Raw genomic sequence first — 21,067 nt, forward strand, 5'->3', positions numbered from 1 at the left:
TGAAGGGAGTATAGTGTCTATTTTATAATTGTATTGTAAAATTAATAGCATTTCAGGAATAAGATCATGGATAATAAGAATAATAGCAAACACTTACTTGCTAGGCATAATTTTAAGTGTATTACATATCTTTACTCATTCAGTCCTGACAGCAGCCCTGTGAGGTAGGTGCTATCTTTATCCCCCTTTCACACATGAGGAAACTGGTGCCTAGTGATGTAATATAACTTGCCCATGGCTCTGATTACCGAACGGTGCTTCTCCCTTTTGTAGTCTCTCACAATTCTACTTAAACAATTGAGAAATGTTTCCTTAAAGATGACAGAAGGATTTGAAAATTCTTTACTGAAGGGTAGCCAGAGCTTGTAAGTCATTTGGTTGTCTGTGACTGACCTGCATTTAACTTAGCATTAAGCCAATTTTAAGTACCGGGGACACTGCAGAGACCCTCCCAGGATAATAAAATGATACATCTTGCTCATCTCAAAGTAAACAAACATGGTTACGATGATTTGAACTGTTTATATCAGTAGAAAAGCATAAGAAAAATCTATATGCTTTCATTTTTCTTAGCTACCTAAATCCCAAATATGTAAATGATTTCTATTTCTTTAAATATGTTATTTCATTTCTGTATGGCTAAACTTTTTGCATGGGAAAATTCTCTTTATATGAAGTGTCCAATAAGGTATCTTTAAAAAGGTGTTTGACTTTCATTTTGCTTCTAAGGGTTTGTCTCAGTCTGGGTCCAGTCGGGAGAGAGAAGGCACACAGTAATTTGAACAGGGAAACTTTAATATAAAGAATTATTAACTATGACGGGATTGGAATAATGAGGGATTGGCTCATAAACAGAGAAAACTCTACCAGATAATAGGAGTAACAGATATAAGGAGTAGTTTAGACAGAGCACCCAGGGAAAACCTCCCCCACCCACCCTACAGCTCCGAACTTAGATCCAGACTTTGCCATAGGGTTTGTGCCAGGGAATCTTGCTGGAGATCCATCCTCTAGGGTACTGGAGGAATCTGTTTAGAAGGTGTCTCTCCAGCGACCCTCCATTACAACATGCCTGAGGGGATTTCTGGGGGGAGCTGCTGGTGGCCAGGTGCCGCTGGCCATTTGGTACTATGGGTGCTCAGTGCTGGGGAGGCCTTGGGTTTGGGCGTTGGACACTGGGGCAGCTGCCCATGCTGCACGAGCCTAATGCTGGAGAAGCTGCGTATGGGGGACCCTTCCTCTGCCGGGGACCTCGATTCTGAGGAGCCTGCCACTTCAGTTCCACACTGAAGGAGGAACAAGGCTCTTTCCTCCTGCAGTGCCTCTCCAGCGCCCTCTACTGAGAAAGCTTAATATCTTGCCAGCTACAAAGGAAGGATAAAGGGCCCAATTTGTTTTTACTGAGTAGGCATATAGGATGAATTTATAGCTGAGTCAATAAATTGATAACTGGCAGTTATATTTGATACCTACCAAGGCTTTCATTATTACCACAAATTTAATACCAATAGAATAGTCTTTCAGGGACTTCCTTGGTGGCGCAGTGGTTAAGAATCCACCTGCCGGGCTTCCCTGGTGGCGCAGTGGTTGAGAGTTTGCCTGCCGATGTAGGGGACACGGGTTCGTGCCCCGGTCCGGGAAGATCCCACATGCCATGGAGCGGCTGGGCCTGTGAGCCATGGCCGCTGAGCCTGCGCGTCCGGAGCCTGTGCTCCGCAACGGCAGAGGCCACAATAGTGAGGCCCGCGTACAGCAAAAAAAAAAAAAAAAAAAGAATCCACCTGCCAATGCCGGGGACACAGGTTCGACCCCTGGTCCGGGAAGATCCTACGTGCTGCGGAGCAACTAAGCCCGTGTGCCACAACTACTGAGCCTGCGCTCTAGAGCCTGTGAGCCACAACTACTGAGCCTGTGTGCCACAGCTATTGAAGCCCGCGCGCCTAGAGCCCGTGTTCTGCAACAAGAGAAGTCACCGCAATGAGAAGCCCTCACACTGCAACAAAGAGTAGCCCCTCCTCACCGCAACTAGAGAAAGCTCGCACAAAGTAACGAAGACCCAACGCAGTCAAAAATAAATAAATAAATAAATAAATGAAAAAAAAATCCTATTAAAAAAATAGTCTTTCAACAAAGAGCTGGATCAGAATACTGAGGCTCATTCCTTGACTGGATAGACACTGAATGCTAATTGGTTTATGGGTATAAATATAGCATCTTCTGCTTGAGAAGATTATGTAATTCAGGTGTTTTACATATTGCTGTCCATTTTAGAGTTCATTTAACAGCACTGTCCTTATAATATGCTAGTCATGTAACCAATTTCTATCCTTAATAAAAACTGACATTTTAATTTTCAAAATGGTAGTAATGATTTTTATTAAAATTTGTTTTTGAAGGTTGCTGATGCTCAGGAAGATGATGTGAATTCTATCCTGTTCTAGCCTAAATCCTGTTGTGTGTCTGCCATTGGGAGAAAAATGTATCATTTAACTAGATAATAAGTTGGTACTTTTCAAAGAGGTTGCAGATGGTTAAGAAAGCCATTCTCAAGTTAAAAGAGAAGATGTGGGAGTTTCAGCTTATGATGAAAAAGAAGAGTGGGAGAAAGTGTGGGAGAAAGGAGAGGCATTTTGAGTATGAAACTCATTCAGGGATTTTTGTTGAGCTCATCCTCTGGGTTCTGGAGACAACAGTGGGATGTAAGACAGAAATGTTCAGTGACTCCTTAGAAGTTACTGCCTAGTCTGGCAGAGAAGGCAGGCAAACAAGCCATTACAATAGTGCTTGCTATAGAAGTACCTGGGGTAGGGTTGGAGGGTCATTTCTTACCTGGGATATATTAGTCATTTCAATATTATCAGCATGAGCCTCAGAAAAAGACGGTAAGCATGAATTAAAGTTTTATTTACATTATTATTAAGGAGTAAACTAGCAGAAGGACAAAACTCGTTCAAAGAGAAAGTAAGAAGTGAAATTAAAAAGTCAATAGGGGGCTTCCTTGGTGGCGCAGTGGTTGAGAGTCTGCCTGCCGATGCAGGGGACACGGGTTTGTACCCCGGTCCGGGAAGATCCCACATGCCGCGGAGTGGCTGGGCCCGTGAGCCATGGCCACTGGGTCTGCGCGTCCGGAGCCTGTGCTCCGCAACGGGAGAGGCCACAACAGTGAGAGGCCCGCGTACCGCAAAACAAACAACAACAACAACAACAACAACAAAAAAGTCAATAGGAAAATGCATGTTAGTAAAAATTGCTAAATTAGAAACAAAACTTGTCGGTGTTACAAAACTGATTTGGAAGGTTATTTTCTCTGCTAGACAGAAAAAATAATCACACTTTATCGTTTTTTTAAGAAGTTAAACTTATAATTTTACAGAGTTGTAAAATGTCATTGCCCTTATCAACCGTGATATTAAGTGAAACGAACTTACATTCCTCAAAAGAGATGACCCACAAGTGGGCTTATTAGAGCTTGTCCAGCAGGGCATTAAAAGGTCACAAAATTATTTTTTGCCTTACTTCTGTGTTTTGAGTAATTTTCTTTAACAAGTGCAAGAAGAAGCTCCCAGAGGCTGAGAGCCTGTGGATGGGTTAGTCCAATGATGGGATGAAAAGGCAGGACAGCTCTTGGTTTGGCAGATGAATGCCAAGTTTAGGGATGGCTGAATTTTGATAGCTTAGTTTTTACAACTTTAAACTGAGGGACAAGATTGCTTGATTCCTCAGTAGAAGACTCACACATATAAAGGTGTAAAGGGAAGGAAACGTCAAATTTGCCTTGTGAATTTCTCCATATAAACCATGTTAGCGACAATGTATGGAGTTTCCCAAAGATAGTAATTTAAGGAATGTAACTATCCTGCCAAGATTTCACTACTCTAGGATCATTTCCTGGTATAAATACTGGCCTAGGAAACTCGTGTGGGCGCTCTTCCATATTCGCCACTCACCCCTTCTCTCCCATCTTTTACCTCTTCCAAACTGAGGGATTCTGAGAAAGTTCCTCACTCCTCTAGCTTCAGTGTTCTCAGCTGTAACCTGAAAATAATACCTATTTTGCAGGGTTGTTGTGAGTTTTAGAAAACATGTTACATAACAGATGTTCAAGAATAGTAGCTATAATCTTAAGAATTGGTAATACCAACACCCCAAGAAAAGCTCCCTCTGCTTGGAATGCCTCATCTCAGAGCTGGCACCAGTATGTCATCCATGCTGAAGAGCAGAGTGGCTCTGGGCTCCTTCCTCTTCTTTCCATTTATATGGCCACAACCTTAGACCAGGCCTCTGTAATTTCTTGTCCGGTTTAGTGGGTTAAATAGTATTCCCTCAATATTCATGTCTTCCTGGAACCTCAGAATGTGACTTTATTTGGAAATAGGGTCTTTGCAGATGTGGTTAGTTAAGAGTGATGCCCTAACCCGATGACTCGTGTCCTTATAAGAAAGGGAGAGGATGCAGAAACTCAGAGAAAACGAGGAGTAAGTTCATGTGATGACAAAGGCAGAGGGTGGAGTGATATAGCTACAAGCCTAGGAAGGCCAAGGATGGCAGGGAGCCACTAGGAACTGAAAGAGGCAAGGAAGAATTCTTCCCTGGAGTCTTCAAATGGAGTGTGATCCTGTCAACACTTTGATCTTAGACTTCCAGCCTCCAGAACTGTGAGAGAATAAACTTCTGTTGTTTTAAGCCACCAACTTCGTGGTAATTTGTGATGGCAGCCCTAGGAAACCAATACACATGGCTTTCCTTCAAAAAATTCCTGCAACCCCCGATCCTTGCAGCTGGCTCTGTGTGGGATCCTGTTGTATGCGCTATAACACCTTCTCTGTGACAGCATTTCACAGTACTTTTTGTTGGTTTCTTGTCTTCCTTTCCCACTACATAGTGGTTTCCATGAGGACAGGAATTTTGTCTTTTTTCTACTGTATTTATCCCCTGTTTATAAGAGTGCCTGGCACAAAGTAGGCATTCCATAAATATTTATGAAATATAAGAACAATTTTTGTGTTAGCCACAGAATTTAGTATAGGGTTTTATACTGAAATAAGTGTCTTATAAACGTGTGTTCATTGGAATTTTCTGTCTTTTGATATAGTCTTCCCACTTGCCAACATCATAAAACTAATACTAATCTCTTACCATCTCTTCAGGATGTGTCCTCATTTCTTACTTGTATCATTTCCTCCAATCTAGGAAATTCTGTCAAGACCAACTCAAGCAGGTTGGCCAGTTACTGCCCTGGCAGGAAGTCCCTGGGCATGTTCCCTAATTCCCTCCATTTGCCTAGTTCCTGACTAGGTTTCACCAGTGAGACAAAAGTCTCTTGTGACTTAATTTGAAAGTTATGAAGATTCATGGGGTCTGTCCATGCTGGTATCTGGTTGTTGTCAGCTTTAGCAGCTCACTGGAGAATTCTCAATGTCTATAAGCTGTCTACTCATTAATGCTTGAGATAGTAAAGCATTTAATTAGAAGACAATACTATATAGCATGCATAAGGTTGTTAAGACCATCCTTCAGTTAACAAATTTCTGAGAAAAGCAATAGGAGTAGAATATACCTCCTTTTGATTATCTGTGAAATTTAGTGCTAGAGGAAATTAGTCTAACAAATATTTTACTGACTCAGATATTATAAGGGGATTAACTTAAAAAGTAGGGACTTTTAGGGAGTGGGTGGGAAGAGGGATATAGAATATAAAGGTTCTTTTTGTTGTTGGAGAAACTTGTTTAAAATAAATAAGTGATTTCATGAGGGGAATAGAAAGATAAAATGTAAAAATGGTAGCGTTTTCGAGGGATGTGTATGAAGATTGGGAGGAGCAGCTTGAAGACAGATGTTTATGGGCTAACTGTTTAAGGTTTATCAAAAATGTCAGCCAAAGTAGACAGCTCACGCCCCTTCTTTCTCCCTGGCAAGGTTCCTCTTAGACTGAAAACCTCACAGTTTCCTTCCCTCACCAAGCATTTTGGATTCTATCTCCATATCATCCTTTGTATTTGTTTCCTCTTTTCCATTCTCAATGACACTGCTGTAATGAGCTCATACCTAAGCTGTTGCAATATTCTCCTAACAGGCCTTCCTGGCTCTGCCCTTCCCACCCCCATGCCCTCAATCCGCCTTATATGCCACCACCAGATTAATGTGACTGTAGCGATTAGTGAAATTTGGGAGGCTTCTGCTGTCTGGCTGGTGTTGTCCTACCCTGAAATTTCATTGCAACATTTAATCTTAGGTTCTCCTTATCCCTTTATAGCATGTGTTTTCTGATAGGTATACACTACTCATGCTCATAAAAGTTAAGTGTTTTGTCATATATTAACTCATATTCTTTTTTTTAATGTCTAATATTTTTTTTCTTTTCTTTTTTTTTAAGTTTTTCTTTTCTTTTTTTTAAGTTTTTCTTTTCTTTTTTTTAAGTTTTTCTTTTCTTTTTTTTAAGCTAGCGCTAGTAAGCATAACTTACTTATAGGTAGTATTAGGGGAACCACTGACTGAAACCGTCTGTCCTGGCCAGGCACCACAGTAACCACTTGCATGAGTTATCTTACAATAGGAGGTCCTGGTAAGGAACAGGAACTAGCAAGCTACCACCACCCAGAATAATTTGGGAAAGGTCAAAAGGAGAGAGGAGATGCCAGTCCATATGTCCTACCAACCTCCCAGAATCCTTCTCGCTGGAATCCATTTTGGCTGTGTGATGCATGCACCACCAGGAAGGACCCTGAGTCAGAGTGATCGGCCAGAGATAAGCCGGAAACTAAGGCAGTTACCATAAAACCTGAGACTGTGAACCACGTGGCAGAGCATTTCTCCTGGGTTCCCTTATTCTGCTGCTCTCCACCCGGGTGCCCCTTCCCAATAAAGCCCCTTGCTTTGTCAGCATGTGTGTCTCTTTGGACAATTCATTTCCGAGTGTTAGGCAAGAGCCCACTCTCGGACCCTGGAAGGGGTCCCCCTTCTTGCAACAGTAGCACTATGTCAGAAGAACACTGCCTATGTGGTAGTCAAATGGCATAGAGATTGAGAGCATGGGTTTTGCAGCTTGATGGGTCTAAGATTGAATTTTAGCAACACTACTTACTGACTTGTGACTCTGGGCCTTCAGTTTCCACATCTATAAAATGGGAATAATAACTGACCCAATAAGATTTTGTGACAATACGATGAAGTTCCCAGCCCAGGGCTTGGCCCCCCGCAGCAAATCGAAGCCATTTCTGTCACTCCTGTCAATCAGAGGAGAGAACTTGCAGTGGTTCAGACTAAATACAGTAAGATGACTTAAAAAGTATTCCTTATATTTGCTCTTGTTTCAGGCCTTAATCTATAATAGGAGGAACATGGGAAGGAAGACACTGCTTGATGTTAAAAAACGTCTTTTATAAAAGAGAATGCCCTCCAAAGTGGTCTCCCCATAGGTACGGAGGTATAAGTGAAGCAGGCTTCATTGTTTCACAGCGTAATCTTGGGAGGGAATATCAGAATGTCTCAATATTTTTCATGCCCCGGGGGGGAAGAGGAAGTGGCTTCTGTTCGCCAGAAGACAGTAGGTGAGGGCTGAGCTCTGGCTTTTTTATGTTAAGGGATGCGACTTTCAGTAGCTTTTAGCCTCCAGGAGCCTGGACCAGCTAATAGATTCCTGTAGTTTTCAAATATCCCCTTAATTTTTTTGCAAGGGTGGGGGTGGAGGTGGGGTGGAGGTGTGGGAGGTGTGGGTGTGGGCAGGCGTGGGGGCACTGGGAGAGGGAGTACTGGAGTGCACACCTGCAGTTAGTTGTATGTCATCAACCACTACACCTGGGAAACTGCTTTAAACCCTTTTAACTGATCTATACTGTTTCATCACATTGGGGTATAAGATTAGACTCTTAAAATATTTAAATGAATGACTCCAATACTTATTTTTTTTCCCACAGTGAGAAGGCCTTTCTTCTTTTTCTGGGGTCCTCTCTGTCTCTGATTCTAAAATGCCAGGAGAGTCAGACTTGAAGGAAAGACAACTGGTAAGCCCGCCCAGTTTGCCAGAGGAATTCATCCTGGTTAACAAGTTGTCCCAAGTGGTCTGTCATTTCAGTATGTCATCCTAAATAGGTAAATTGAGGCAAGTTCACATCACCAGAAACTGAATTTTTACAGGAATAACCGAGAGAAATTGCAATTCGGGAAATGCATTTTATATAGCAAGTACGTTGAGGATTTAGGGCTGGCTGTTATCTATGGGCAAGTAATCAGAGTTCAAGCAGTGAATTAGTTGGCCTGAAGTCGGGGAGAGATTCTTGGCGGATGCTCACTGGTCAGCAGGTAACTCCCCATCTCCTGTCAATCAGGCATTGATGGGAAATCAGTCTCAGTTCATTGGTTCCGTTCTTCCGAGGGCGCATGCGTGAGAGCCGCCATTTCTTCTCCTCCGAGTCCGCTTTTGACTGACGTCGTTTCACAAGTGCGGTCCTTGTCCTCAAGGTGGTCAAGCCCAGTGCCCATCACTGTACCGGTAGTAGTTTCTGCAGGTGAAGAAAGCAGCCTGGCAGGTGTCATACGCGGTCTTCACCAAGATCTTCACGACGCGCCAAGGTAGGCCGCCTCCTGGGGAGTTGCTTCTTTAGGGACGGAGCTCGCTCCTCTCACACAGAGGCGGTTGTCATTATTCTTGGAGTCTGTATTTACAAATTTATCTACGCTGTAAAATTTATCTGTAAGCCCCATTCCCAGACATGCGCGAAAGCTCACAAAAGTCGCCTGACAGGCATGTACCCAGCTGAGGGGGAACAAGGTGACGCGCTAGCTTCCTATTTCAGCTCTGTCACTGTCGGCACGTGTTGTTTACACGGTAGTTAGTGCCATGTTTTTCACATGTCTGTGCTTTTTGGGGGGCGATTTTGCCTTTTAAAGTGGCCCCGGTGGAGAGCTGCAGTACTACTGTCTAGTGTGGGTTAAGTTTGAGAAGGCTGCCATGGGCTTTACCAGAAGAGACGTGTGGTAATAAACTTATTTCAGGCAGGACTTAGAGAGCTGTTGGACATGAGTTCAGTGTTAATGAATCAACAACAGTTATTAAATAAGGCACCTTTCAGCAGAAGCACACATAAAACAAGGTTATGGGGCTTCCCTGGTGGCGCAGTGGTTGAGAGTCCGCCTGCCGATGCAGGGGACGTGGGTTCGTGCCCCGGTCCGGGAAGATCCCACATGCCGCGGAGCGGCTGGGCCCGTGAGCCATGGCCACTGAGCCTGCGCGTCCGGAGCCTGTGCTACGCAACGGGAGAGGCCACAGCAGTGAGAGGTCCGCGTACCACAAAAAAACCCCAAAGAAACAAAAAAAACAAGGTTATGTATTGATGGGTTTACGGAAATGCTGAGACCAGAGGCTTGCAGGAATCTAACTCTGTATTTGCCTAGAAGTGATGGCTCAGTCCCATCATCTGTTTCAGTGTTCACCAAAACTTGATAGGACAAAACTACCCTCGATCATGAGAATCGGCAGTCGGGACAGCTGTTTCTCTAAGATGTGCCCATGGTGCCAGGAAGAGGAGTCAGAAGTGGTCCTTCTGTAAGACCTGTGGAAGGACCAGACTCTCCTAGGTTCCACATGGGTCAGCCCTGACCCTCTTGCTGTTCTTCATCGGGGTGGAATCCACACGGGGGCTGTGTCTTCCTTGTCACTGCCACTAGCTGGGGTGGGGCAGTGAGGGTGTGGCCTAGGGCAGGAGGGTAATCCAGAGATGTGACAGTGCAACTCACCTTCGCCTCTGTGGGCAGCCTTCCACCAGCCCCACTCCCGTGTCTCTCCTTTGAACTCAGCTGTGGAGAAAATTCCTCTTTCTGGCCTCAGAATGAATTGTAGTGGGAATATCTACTGTCTTTGCTGTCATCCCCCCAACGTGTAATTGCAAAAATAAAACAAACAGACACTCATCCATTTCCTAAGATCTGAGCTACCCAGTTGAAGCCAAGGTCACCCTGATAGGGAGTGATGTAAACACTAAAAACAGTTATCCATTGGTCCTGTTTCTATCTTTGCTAGAATAAAACCTGAGGCTTCAGTGGAGAGTGAGAAATAAATCAACATTGCCTGCAGTCAAGTCAGGTTTGAGCTGGGCTGGAGACTGAATTCATGTTTAATCAAAATTATATTGGATTTTGTTGTTGAACCTTAGCTTTTTGTAAAGAATTTGAAGGTGGCAGTGTTTTCCTAAATTTGGCATTCTCTTGACACAGTTGAAAAGATTTCTCACATGTGTAAGAGACCAGTCTTGAATAGCTAAGTTACTACTACCCTGAGAATTTCTATATGAGGGACTTTGGGGGTGTTTGCCTGGTATTCAAGAGATGGGGTATAATTTATACCCTGCCTCCTTTTCACTTTAATTCAGCTTTACTTTCTTCTTTCAGGAATGCATTTTTAAAAATGGCTTGTGGCAGAACAATGACAATTTTTAAACATAAATAAACAAAAATATCTTTAAAGCTTAGCATTTTGGCAGATGAATGCATGCCTATCCATATACTTACTCATAGGTGTGAAAATTATTCAAGGCAAACAAGTCTTACTTGATTAGGTGTATCTTTTCTTACCCTTTTTTAAATTTTTTCTGAGACATGCATATCTTTTAGTGTTAGTCTCCTGCTGTTTTTTTTCTCCTTTATTTTATTTTATTTTAACATCTTTATTGGAGTATAATTACTCTACAATGGTACATTAGTTTCTGTTGTATAACAAAGTGAATCAGGTATACATAAACATATATCCCCATCTCTCCTCCCTCTTGCGTCTCCCTCACACCCTCCCTATCCCACCCCTCTAGGTGGACCCAAAGCACCAAGCTGATCTCCCTGTGCCATGCAGCTGCTTCCCACTAGCTAGCTATTTTACATTTGGTAGTGTATATGTCCATGCCACTCTCTCACTTCTTTTTTTTTTAAAATATCAATTATAACACTTTGTATAATCAATTATTATTTAAAATATATTAATTTAGCATATGTTGATTATATATAATAGTGTCTGTACCTCTCCCGGTGCTGCCTGGTGCTATCTTCCAGTTTTAAGGATTGTTATAATCAGTTTTTCTTTCATTGTATCTCTCTCTTCTGTTCTATCTTTCATCATCCTATGCAATGACAAAAAGAACTGTAAGACATTGGAATTGCTTTTAGAGAAACCCCTGTGTACCCTCCAAATATAGTAATGTATAGAAAGAAACAATAGCAGTTTGAAATAAAGGTGCTATTAAAACAATAGGGGGATCCCGGAGGAGTGGGAGAGGAGCAGAGGGCCATTGCCCTGCCCACTCGAGCCCAGGAAGCCTTTTGAGCTCCCAGGCCGGACCCCTGACCTCCAAAGCCGCCTACAGGCCACGTGGGTCCTTGAGGGCATAGGAAGGAGGCTGAGAGGAAAACAGGAGGAGCGGAGGGCGATTGCCCTGCCCATTCGAGCCCAGGAAGCCTGCTGAGCTCCCAGGCCTGTGTTGAGCCCTCCAAGGCCACTCCCCTCAGCCGAATTGGCCCGGGGGTGGGTGGGGGGCATAGGAGAGAAGTCGGGGAGATTAGGAGAGGCAGGTGGGAGGGGCCCTCCCAGACTGGAGGAGCAAGAGAGGAGATGAGGGTGTTTGCCCTCCCCACTTGAGCCCAGGAAGCCTGCTGGGCTCCTAGGTGAGATCCCCTGCCCTCTGAGACAGGAGTGGGGGGCACGCCTGTGCCCCTCTGTTCCTTGAGCCTAAGCCCCACCCCCCACAGCCCCCAGGCCCTTTTCGAGCCCCATGAGTCCTGAGCATAGGTGCCGCCCACTGCCCAAACCTCGCCCTTGCTTAGGCCCCACCCTCCACAGCCAAGGCCTTTTCCCCCACCCTCTTTTTTTTCTTTTTCCTCCTCTTCTCTTTTACTGTTGTGGTACTGATGTACCATCCAGTTGTTGATTCATCTATATTTTTATTTTTACATTCTTTCTAACATATCTGTAAGTTTCCAAGTCTAATTTTATTTTATTATTATTATTTTTTACATCTTTATTGGAGTATAATTGCTTTACAAGGGTGTGTTAGTTTCTGCTTTATAACAAAGTGAATCAGTTATACATATACATATGTTCCCATATCTCTTACCTCTTGCGTCTCCCTCCCTCCCACCATCCCTATCCCACCCCTCTAGGTGGTCACAAAGCACCAAGCTGATCTCCCTGTGCTATGCGGCTGCTTCCCACTAGCTATCTACCTTACGTGTGTTAGTGTATATATGTCCATGCCTCTCTCTTGCTTTGTCACAGCTCACCCTTCCCCCTCCCCATATCCTCAAGTCCGTTCTCCAGTAGGTCTGTGTCTTTATCCCTGTCTTACCCCTAGGTTCTTCATGCCATTTTTTTTTCTTAAATTCCATATATATGTGTTAGCATACAGTATTTGTCTTTCTCTTTCTGACTTACTTCACTTTGTATGACAGACTCTAGGTCTATCCACCTCATTACAAATAGCTCAATTTCGTTTCTTTTTATGGCTGAGTAATATTCCATTGTATATATGTGCCACTTCTTCTTTATCCATTCATCTGATGATGGGCTCTTAGGTTGTTTCCATCTACGGGCTATTGTAAATAGAGCTTCATTGAACATTTTGGTGCATGACTCTTTTTGAATTTTGGTTTTCTGAGGGTATATGCCCAGTAGTGGGATTGCTGGGTCATATGGTAGTTCTATTTGTAATTTTTTAAGGAACCTCCATACTGTTCTCCATAGTGGCTGAACCAATTCACATTCCCACCAGCAGTGCAAGAGTGTTCCCTTTTCTCCACACCCTCTCCAGCATTTATTGTTTCTAGATTTTTTGATGATGGCCATTCTGACTGGTGTGAGATGATATCTCATTGTAGTTTTGATTTGCATTTCTCTAATGATTAATGATGTTGAGCATTCTTTCATGTGTTTGTTGGCAGTCTGCGTATCTTCTTTGGAGAAATGTCTATTTAGGTCTTCTGCCCATTTTTGGATTGGGTTGTTTGTTTTTTTAATATTGAGCTGCATGAGCTGCTTATAAATTTTGGAGATTAATTCTTTGTCAGTTGCTTCATTTGCAAATATTTTCTCCCATTCTGAGGGTTGTCTTTTGGTCTTCTTTATGGTTTCCTTTGCTGTGCAAAAGCTTTGAAGTTTCATTAGGTCCCATTTGTTTATTTTTATTTCCATTTCTCTAGGAGGTGGGTCAAAAAGGCTCTTGCTGTGATTTATGTCACAGAGTGTTCTGCCTGTGTTTTCCTCTAAGAGTTTGATAGTTTCTGGCCTTACATTTAGGTCTTTAATCCATTTTGAGCTTATATTTGTGTATGGTGTTAGGGAGTGATCTAATCTCATACTTTTACATGTACCTGTCCAGTTTTCCCAGCACCACTTATTGAAGAGGCTGTCCTTTCACCACTGGACATTCTTGCCTCCTTTATCAAAGATAAGGTGACCATGTGTGCGTGGGTTTATCTCTGGGCTTTCTATCCTGTTCCATTGATCTCTGTTTCTGTTTTTGTGCCAGTACCATACTGTCTTGATTACTGTAGCTTTGTAGTATAGTCTGAAGTCAGGGAGCCTGATTCCTCCAGCTCCGTTTTTCGTTCTCAAGATTGCTTTGGCTATTCAGGGTCTTTTGTGTTTCCATACAAATTGTGAAATTTTTTGTTCTAGTTCTGTGAAAAATGCCAGTGGTAGTTTGACAGGGATTGCATTGAATCTGTAGATTGCTTTGGGTAGTAGAGTCATTTTCACAATGTTGATTCTTCTAATCCAAGAACATGGTATATCTCTCCATCTATTTGTATCATCTTTAATTTCTTTCATCAGTGTCTTATAATTTTCTGCATACAGGTCTTTTGTCTCCTTATGTAGGTTTATTCCTAGATATTTTATTCTTTTTGTTGCAATGGTAAATGGGAGCGTTTTCTTGATTTCACTTTCAGATTTTTCATCATTAGTGTATAGGAATGCCAGAGATTTCTGTGCATTAATTTTGTATCCTGCTACTTTACCAAATTCATTGATTAGCTCTAGTAGTTTTCTGGTAGCATCTTTAGGATTCTCTATGTATAGTATCATGTCATCTGCAAACAGTGACAGCTTTACTTCTTTTCCAATTTGGATTCCTTTTATTTCCTTTTCTTCTCTGATTGCTGTGGCTAAAACTTGCAAAACTATGTTGAATAAGAGTGGTGAGAGTGGGCAACCTTTTCTTGTTCCTAATCTTAGTGGAAATGCTTTCAGTTTTTCACCATTGAGGATGATGTTGGCTGTGGGTTTGTCATATATGTTGAGAAAAGTTCTCTCTATGCCTACTTTCTGCAGGGTTTTTATCATAATTGGGTGTTCAATTTTGTAGAACGCTTTCTCTGCATCTATTGAGATGATTATATGGTTTTTCTCCTTCAGTTTGTTAATATGGTGTATCACGTTGCTTGATTTGCGTATATTGAAGAATCCTTGCGTTCCTGGGATTAACCCCACTTGATCATGGTGTATGATCATTTTAATGTGCTGTTGGATTCTGTTTGCTAGTATTTTGTTGAGGATTTTTGCATCCATGTTCATCAGTGATATTGGCCTGTAGTTTTCTTTTTTTGTGACATCCTTGTCTGATTTTGGTATCAGGGTGATGGTGGCCTCATAGAATGAGTTTGGGAGTGTTCCTCCCTCTGCTATATTTTGGAAGAGTTTGAGAAGGATAGGTGTTAGCTCTTCTCTAAATGTTTGATAGAATTCGCCTGTGAAGCCATCTGGTCCTGGGCTTTTTTTTGTTGGAGGATTTTTAATCACACTTTCAATTTCAGTGCTTGTGATTGGTCTGTTCCTATTTTCTATTTCTTCCTGATTCAGTCTTGGCAGGTTGTGCATTTCTAAGAATTTGTCCATTTCTTCCAGGTTGTCCATTTTATTGGCATAGAGTTGCTTGTAGTAATCTCTCATGATCTTTTGTATTTCTGCAGTGTGAGTTGTTACTTCTCCTTTTTCATTTCTAATTCTGTTGATTTGAGTCTTCTCCCTTTTTTTCTTGATGAGTCTGGCTAATGGTTTATCAATTTTGTTTATCTTCTCAAAGAACTAGCTTTTAGTTTTATTGATCTTTGCTATCGTTTCCTTCATTTCTTTTTCATTTATTTTTGATCTGATTTTTATGATTTCTTTCCTTCTGCTAACTTTGGGGTTTTTTTGTTCTTCTTTTTCTAATTGCTTTAGGTGCAAGGTTAGGTTTTTTATTCGAGATGTTTCCTGTTTCTTAAGGTAGGATTGTATTGCTATAAACTTCCCTCTTAGAACTGCTTTTGCTGCATCCCATAGGTTTTCAGTTGTCGTGTCTCCATTGTCATTTGTTTCAAGGTATTTTTTGATTTCCTCTTTGATTTCTTCAGTGATCTCTTGGTTATTAAGTAGTGTATTGTTTAGCCTCCATGTGTTGGTATTTTTTACAGATCTTTTCCTGTAATTGATGTCTAGTCTCATAGCGTTGTGGTCAGAAAAGATACTTGATACAATTTCTATTTTCTTAGATTTACCAAGGCTTGATTTATGTCCCAACATATGATCTATCCCGCAGAATGTTCCATGAGCACTTGAGAAAAATGTGTATTCTGTTGTTTTTGGATGGAATGTCCTATAAATGTCAATTAAGTCCATCTTCTTTAATATATCATTTAGAGCTTGTGTTTCCTTATTTATTTTCATTTTGGATGATCTGTCCATTGGTGAAGGTGGGGTGTTAAAGTCCCCTACTGTGAATGTGTTACTGTCGATTTCCTCTTTTATGGCTGTTAGTATTTGCCTTATGTATTGAGGTGCTCCTGTGTTGGGTGCATAAATATTTACAATTGTTATATCTTCTTCTTGGATCGATCCCTTGATCATTATGTAGTGTCCTTCTTTTTCTCTTCTAATAGTCTTTATTTTTTCTTTTATTTTTTTGTTTTTGTTTTTGCGGTACACGGGCCTCTCACTGTTGTGGCCTCTCCCATTGCGGAGCACAGCCTCCGGACGCGCAGGCTCAGTGGCCGTGGCTCACGGGCCCAGCCGCTCTGCGGCATGTGGGATCTTACTGGACCAGGGCACGAACCCGTGTCCCCTGCATCAGCAGGCGGACTCCCAACCACTGCGCCACCAGGGAAGGCCGTAGTCTTTATTTTAAAGTCTATTTTGTCTGATACAAGAATTGCTACTCCAGCTTTCTTTTGGTTCCCATTTGCATGAAATATCTTTTTCCATCCCCTAAGTTTCAGTCTGTATGTGTCTCTAGGTTTGAAATGGGTCTCTTGTAGATAGCAAATATATGCGTCTTGTTTTTGTATCCATTCAGCCAATCTGTGTCTTTGGTGGGAGCATTTAGTCCATTTACGTTTAAGGTAATTATTGATATGTATGTTCCTATTCCCATTTTCATAATTGTTTTGGGTTCGTTATTGTAGGTCTTTTCCTTCTCTTGTGTTTCTTGCCTGGAGGAGTTCCTTTATCAGTTGTTGTAAAGCTGGTTTGGTGGTGCTGAACTCTCTCAGCTTTTGCTTGTCTGTAAAGATTTTAATTTCTCCATCAAATCTGAATGAGAACCTTGCTGGGTAGAGTAATCTTGGTTGCAAGATTTTCTCCTTCATCACTTTAAATATGTCCTGGCAGTCCCTTCTGGCTTGCAGAGTTTCTGCTGAAAGATCAGCAGTTAACCTTATGGGGATTCCCTTGTGTGTTATTTGTTGTTTTTACCTTGCTGCTTTTAATATGTTTTCTTTGTATTTAATTTTTGACAGTTTGATTGATATGTGTCTTGGCGTATTTCTCCTTGGATTTATCCTGTATGAGACTCTGTGCTTCCTGGACTTGATTACCTATTTCCTTTCCCATATTAGGGAAGTTTTCAACTATAATCTCTTCAAATATTTTCTCAGTCCCTTTCTTTTTCTCTTCTTCTTCTGGAACCCCTATAATTCGAATGTTGGTGCAGTTAATGTTGTCCCAGAGGTCTCTGAGACTGTCCTCAGTTCTTTTCATTGTTTTTTCTTTATTCTGCTCTGCAGTAGTTATTTCCAGTATTTTATCTTCCAGGTCACTTATCTGTTCTTCTGCCTCAGTTATTCTGCTATTGATCCCATCTAGAGTATTTTTAATTTCATTTATTGTGTTGTTCATCGTTGTTTGTTTCATCTTTATTTCTTCTAGTTCCTTGTTAAATGTTTCTTGCATTTTGTCTATTCTATTTCCAAGATTTTGGATCATGTTTACTATAATTATTCTGAATTCGTTTTCAGGTAGACTGCCTATTTCTTCTTCATTTGTTAGGTCTGGTGGGTTTTTATCTTGGTCCTTCATCTGCTGTGTGTTTTTCTCTCTTCTCATTTTGCTTATCTTACTGTGTTTGGGGCCTCCTTTTTGCAGGCTGCAGGTTCGAAGTTCCCGTTGTTTTTGGTGTCTGTAGCCTGTGGCTAAGGTTGGTTCAGTGGGTTGTGTCAGCTTCGTGATGGAGGGGACCAGTGCCTGTGTTCTGGTGGATGAGGCTGGATCTTGTCTTTCTGGTGGGCAGGTCCAAGTCTGGTGGTGTGTTTTGGGGTGTCTGTGGACTTATTATGATTTTAGGCAGCCTCTCTGCTAATGGGTGGGGTTGTGTTCCTGTCTTGCTAGTTGTTTGGCATAGGATGTCCAGCACTGTAGCTTGCTGGTCGTTCAGTGAAGCTGCGTGTTGGTTTTGAGCTGGAGATCTCTGGGAGATTTTCACCGTTTGCAATTATGTGGAGCTGGGAGGTGTCTTGTGGACCAGTGTCCTGAAGTTGGCTCACTCACCTCAGAGGCATAGCACTGACTCCTGGCTGCAGCACCAAGAGCTTTTCATCCACACGGCTCAGAATAAAAGGGAGAAAAAGTAGAAAGAAAGAATTAGTTGAAGTAGAAAGAAAGAAAGAAAAAGAAAGAAGGAAAGAAAGGAGGGAGGGAGGGAGGGAAAAGAAAGGAGGGAGGGAGGGAGGGAGGAAGGAAGGAGATAAAAAGAAAGAAGATAAAGTAAAATAAAATAAGATAAAATATAATAAAGTTATTAAAATAAAATAAATAAATATTAAGAAAAAAAGAAAAAAAAATAAAATGGACGGATAGACCCCTTGGACAAATTGTGGAAGCAAAGCTATACAGACAAAATCTCACACAGAAACATACACATATACACTCACAAAAAGTGGAAAAGGGGAAAAAATCATAAATCTTGCTCTCAAAGTCTACCTCCTCAATTTGGGATGATTCATTGTCAAAGAAGGGAAAGAAGAAAAGAAAGAAAGAAAGAAAGAAGGTAAAGTAAAATAAAATAAAGTTATTCAAATAAAAAATAATTATTAAAAAACCCCAAAAAACACACACAAAAAAACAGACGGATAGAACCCTAGGACAGATGGTGGAAGCAAAGCTATACAGACAAAATCTCACATAGAAGCATACACATATACACTCACAAAAAGAGGAAAAGGGGAAAAAGTCATAAATCTTGCTCTCAAAGTCCACCTCCTCAATTTGGGATGATTCGTTGTCTATTCATGTATTCCACAGATGCAGCGTACAACAAGTTGATTGTCGAGATTTAATCCGCTGCTTTGGAGGCTGCTGGGAGAGATTTCCCTTTCTCTTTTTTGTTCTCACAGCTCCCAGGTGCTCAGCTTTGGATTTGGCCCCACCTCTGTGTGTAGGTCGCCGTAGGGCGTCTGTTCTTCGCTCAGACAGGACGGGGTTAAAGGTGCCCCTGATTCGGGGGCTCTGGGTCCCTCAGGCCGGGGGGAGGGAGGGACATGGAGTGCCGGGCTAACCTGCGGCGGCAGAGGCCAGTGTGATGTTGCACCAGCCTGAGGCACGCTGTGCGTTCTCCTGGGGAAGTTGTTCCTGGATCCCGGGACCCTGGCAGTGGCGGGCTGCACAGGCTCCCGGAAGGGGTGTGTGGATAGTGACCTGTGCTCACACACAGGCTTCTTTTTGGCGGCAGCAGCAGCCTTAGCGTCTCATGCCTGTCGCTGTGGTCCGCGCTTTTAGCCGCAGCTCGTGCCCGTCTCTGGAGCTCCTTTAAGCAGCGCTGTCAATCCCCTCTCCTTGCGCACCAGGAAAGAAAGAGGGAAAAAAAAGTCTCTTCCCTCTTTGACAGGTCCAGACTTCTCCCTGGACTCCCTCCCGTCTAACTATGGTGCACTAACCCCCTGCAGGCTGTGTTCAGCCACCAATCCCAGTCCTCTTCCGGCGCTCTGACTGAAGCCCGAGCCTCAACTCTCAGGCCTGCCCGCCCCGGCGGGTGAGCAGATAAGCCTCTCGGGCTGGTGAGTGCCGGTCGGCCCTGATCCTTTGTGCGGGAATCTCTCCGCTTTCCCTCCGCAGCCCTGTTGCTGTGCTCTCCCCCTGTGGGTCCGAAGCTTCCCCTCTCCGTCACCCACAGTCTCCGCCCGCGAAGGGACTTCTTAGTGTGTGGAAACCTTTCCTCCTTCACAGCTCTCTCCCACTGGTGCAGGTCCTGTCCCTATCTGTTTGACTCAGTTTATTCTTTTTTCTTTTGGCCTACCCATGTACGTGGGGGGATTTCTTGCCTTTTGGAAGGTCTGAGGTCTTCTGCCAGCGTTCAGTAGGTGTTCTGTAGGAGTTGTTCCATGTGTAGATGTATTTCGGGTGTATCTGTGGGGAGGAAGGTGATCTCCGTGTCTTACTCTTCCGCCATCTTCCCGGAAGTCCTCTTTAATTTTATTTTTTACTTTTTTATTGTTCTTTTTTTTTTTTTCTTTACTGCCACATGCGGCTTGCGGGATCTTGGTTCACAAGCCCGGGGTCAGGTGGAAGCTCCTGCTGTCGGAGCTCAGAGTCGGAACCACTGGACTAACAGAGAACCTCAGACCCCAAGGAATACTCATCAGAGTGAGGTCTCATGGAGTTCTTCATCTCAGCAGCAAGACCCAGCTCTATGCAATAGCCTACAAACTCCAGTGTTGGAAGCCTGTGGCCAAACGACCAGTAAGTCAAGAACACAGTTCCACTCATAAAAAGATGAACAACACAATAACTGAAATGAAAAATACACTAGAAGGAATCAGTAACAGAATAAGTGAGGCAGAAGATCGAATAAGTGAGCTGGAAGACAAAATGGTGGAAATAACTGCTGAGGAGCAGAATAAAGAAAAAAGAATGAAAAGAATTGAAGACAATCTCAGACACCTCTGGGACAACACTCAATGCACCAATATTCGGATTATAGGGGTCCCAGGAGAAGAAGAGAAAAAGAAACGGACTGAGAAAATATTTGAAGAGATTATAGTTGAGAACTTCCCTAACATGGGAAAGGAAATAGTCACCCAAGTCCGGGAAGCACAGAGAGTCCCATACAGGATAAACCCTAGGAAAAGCATACCAAGACACATATTAATCAAACTAACAAAAATAAAATTCAAACAAAAAATATTAAAAGCAGCAAGGGAAAAACAAAAAGTGACATACAAAGGAATTCACATAACGTTATCAGCTGATTTTTCCAGCAGAAACTCTGCAGGCCAGAAGGGAGTGGCAGAGTATACTTAAAGTGATGAAAGAGAAAAACCTACAACCAAGATTACTCCACCCAGCAAGGATCTCATTCAGATTCAATGGAGAAGTCAAAAGTTTACAGATAAGCAAAAGGTAAGAGAATTCAGCACCACCTAACCAGCTTTACAACAAATGCTAAAGAAACTTCTCCAAGGGGGAAACACAAGAGAAGAAAAAGACCCACAAAAACAAACCCAAAACAATTAAGAAAATGGTAATAGGAGCACACATATTGATAATAACCTTGAATGTAAATGGATTAAATGCCCCAACCAAAAGACACAGACTGGCTGAATGGATAAAAAAACAAGGCCCATATATATGCTGTCTACAAGAGACCCACTTCAGACCTAGGGACACATACAGACCGAAAGTGAAGGGATGGGAAAAGATATTCCATGCAAGTGGAAATCAAAAGAAAGCTGGAGTAGCAATACTCGTATCAGATAAAATAGACTTTAAAATAAAGATGGTTACAAGAGATAAGGCGGGACACTACATAATGATCAGAGGATCAATCCAAGAAGAAGGTATAACAAT

The sequence above is a fragment of the Grampus griseus genome (assembly GCF_964374135.1).
Source record: "Grampus griseus genome assembly, chromosome: 7".
Classification (NCBI taxonomy): domain Eukaryota; kingdom Metazoa; phylum Chordata; class Mammalia; order Artiodactyla; family Delphinidae; genus Grampus; species Grampus griseus.